Source organism: Parasteatoda tepidariorum, chromosome X1 (genome assembly GCF_043381705.1).
Source record: "Parasteatoda tepidariorum isolate YZ-2023 chromosome X1, CAS_Ptep_4.0, whole genome shotgun sequence".
Classification (NCBI taxonomy): domain Eukaryota; kingdom Metazoa; phylum Arthropoda; class Arachnida; order Araneae; family Theridiidae; genus Parasteatoda; species Parasteatoda tepidariorum.
The window spans coordinates 20337363-20341017 of NC_092214.1; positions in this window are offsets into that span (position 1 = coordinate 20337363).

The window sequence follows — 3655 nt, forward strand, 5'->3', positions numbered from 1 at the left end:
TTTTTTTTTTTTTGGGGGGGGGGTGATTTTAGTGGCGATTATTCTTTCCAGATATGTTCATTATATCTTAAACTCAAAATTTACATTATGGGAGCATATTTAAAACCAGTGCATTTGTTGAACTAAAACATTCGTTTTAATTTTCTTTTTTTGGATATTTTTAAAACCTCTTTACTGAGGTCGTTCTTTTGATAATTTTTATTACTTCATTATTACACTCAAAGAAAGATTTTGGAGCTTTGAAAGATAGCTAAGATTTTACTCAATTATCTTTATTTTTGTGTCTACAGTGTTGAAAGTCTCAAAGATTATTAAGGTTAAAGCTTCTCGATTTTTGTAGAAGAATAGATTCGTTAGAACCAGTATACGAAAAATTAGAAAGTAATGCCAACATTGACGTAAAGAATCTTAATAGGAACTGAAAAAAATATTTTCTTGAATACAAAGAAGAAGAGTTCGAAGCAAAGTAGAAAGACCTGTTGATTTTTAAATGTTTTATGCGGATAACCACCACACTTAATCAACCAATACTTCTGTTTCTCAATTTTTTTTAATCAATTGCTAACAACATTAACTGTTACAAATTTTTCAGTGGAAAATGTTCTAAACGAAGTTAAACTTGTAATAAAATCTCTAACATCCGCCAGGTTTGAGATTTGGTAATCCAAATATAAATTCAAATTCTTAAGTCAAAATTATTAAACAGGAGGTGGGAAAAATAAATAACCATTACTACACTAATTCAAATTGGAACAGCGCACAAGGCAGTTAAAACCAAATTCAAATTATGTAAACTAGTAACAATATAAAATTACTTAAAAATGATTTAAAAAAAAAAATTTTTTTTTTTAAATATTGTAAAAATAATATTAAAATAAAATTGTGTGTTTACAGAGCAGCACTTCATCAGGGGACACACTGTCTGCAAACACACAGGAGCCTTTCTGTTGTTAGTGGCAAAGCCAAAACTAACAGTGCCCCGAGGCCCCTAATGATAATACGAGCATAAAGAATAATAATAATTACCACATTAAAAATCACATAAATTTGCAAGAGAATCACATTCAAATTTGTTAATTTTGTTAATATTATTTTTAAATTTGTTAATATTATTTTTACAATATTTAAAAAAAAAATTTGTTTTAAATCATTTTCAAGTAATTTTATATTGTTACTAGTTGAGATTTGGTAATCTCATTGGTAAATCGGAAAAAGAAAATCTCAGGAAAAAAAAGCAACAAAAAAATAAAGCGTCAGAAAAACCACAGAAAAAGAACACAGCAACTCAAAATTGAGCTTGAATTAAGTACTACACAATAATTAAATTTTATTTTTATTAATTTAATATTGAGGAATTAATAAAATAGTATGAAATTATTTTATATACAAGGAGTAGTTGGAGGTTTACTGAAAGAATTTTTTTATACTTCATACATTTTAATACTTTTATTTTATACTCTTACAGGAGCTTTAAAACTTTTTTTATATCAATATTAACTATTATCATATTATGATATGATAATTTTTAAACAAATGATTTTTTATAAAAAACAACTGTTTATCGGGATGATATGTTTCATCATTATTGTAAATACTTTTATTAATCGTAAGATTAACTCCCTGAGAGAATATTGCTAATTGATGCATAATATATGAAAATATACTATCGTAGGAGAAATATAGTTGGAAATATATGAAATTTTGAAATTCCTTTCTATCCATTTCTAATAATTCATATGTATAAATAAATTGAACCATATCTAGTTACGTTTGAATAAATATTTAAGCCTGAATCTAATTATTCGTAAAACTTATATAATTTTTAAAAAGAACAATACACCGTCATATGGTATGTCAGCAGTGCATAGCAATCTACTTTTTTTTTTTTTAAAATTTTTCACAATCTTAATTTTAATGTCTGAAAATAATTTTTATATTTAACAATTTTTTTTATTTTTAACAAAATATTTTTAACAGTGAATCTAGAACAGATGTAGCTAAAAAATTGTTGGTTAAATACAAATTCTCTGTGGATTTTTGTTGTTTGAGGAAATGGGGGGGGGGAAGNGAGATTGGCTCCCCAGGCTTAATTTGCACTGCTCAACTGCGTACGCTTAAGACTTGACTTATTGTTTTAAGAAGAATAAAATTTAAGAAGTAAGGTACGTGCTAAAACAGATTCTAGACATTCGAGTTGCGCTTTTTTTTTTTTTTTTTTCTTTTAATTTCAACTGGAATGCAAAGTGTACTTCGTAAATAAATAATAAATTACTAAGAAATTTTTATAAATAGGCAAAAATTGTTAATTCTTTTTTAAGTACCCCTTGTAAAGTAAGTTGTGCCTCTTATTAAGTAAACGTTAAAATTTTAGAAGTGTTTGCCTCTATAACTTATGTTTAACTTACCGTTTTTGAAGAAAAATTACATGAGTGTGCATAGGAACTGCTTTAAAAATTGATACGCTTAGAAAATGATACATGTCCTTAAAATTTTGGTTTCGTGTGCTTCTTAAAATATGTAAACCAATAAAAACAACTGAAGAAAAATAACTTTTTGTGATAAGATTCATTCTCTAATGTGAAGTATTTGTCGTCAGCATCAAAAAGAACTAAGCTGAACACTTTCCGGTTCTTTTTACAAGATAATGGATTTTTTTTTAACATCGAACTAAGCAACACTTATTGAAAAGCTATGAAAAACACTATTTGATTATTTTTTTGTTCGGAATATCGAGGCCATTGCTCGCATCATTTCATTTCCTTTTAAAACATTGCAACGGCTTGCAAAATATGTGGACATAATGCAAATTTAAATGTAAGCGAAATTATTTCAGTGTAAGTATTAATAAAATTAGCATTTGTTATAAACTTAATAGTCCTTTGATCAATTGGCATGCCATATTGATCAAAGGACTTAATGAATAAAATGAAAAATTGTTTAAGAGATCTTGATTTGACTGAAAGTTGAATTATGCAACTATCGATATTAGCAGCGTTTTCTACAAAGATCTTTTGCCAAGGAAAATTAATAAATGAACTTAGTTTGAGTGCTTTGAGTTTTAAGCATAGATTTAATTTTTATGTATCATTACGCTGAAAAGAATCGTCTGAATTTTAGACGAACAAATAAATATTTAAGAAATTAATCTTCTTGAAAAATTATCAATTAGGTGAGATGTTTCCACCACATTAAAATTATCAATTATTTTCACATTTTGGGTATTTTTTCCCAAAACATTGCAGAGTATAAGTATCTTTCAAATATTATAATATTTGACTACAAACAATTTGAATTTTTACAAAACTGTGGCTTTTCTTCTTATTAACATTATGCGTCATTTGAATAATTATACACTGCGCTGCATGGAAAAAATGGCCCGACATCATTCCAGTTAGTTCCTACATGAAATGACCTACTAAATCAGAATATGGCAACCGTTTTTCTCCTTTACCCTCATTTTTCTGGGAACACCCCTTCCCTTATCACTTTTCCATAGTTTTATGGCCATGAATTTAAATTTAAATGGGGGAGGGATAATATTAACCTATAAATAATTTCTTGAAAGAGGGCTAGAGAATTGAAGAGATGAATGAACACTGTTGCAAGGAAGAGAGCTCAGATGATATTCTTCCTTATATATATATTATATATATAT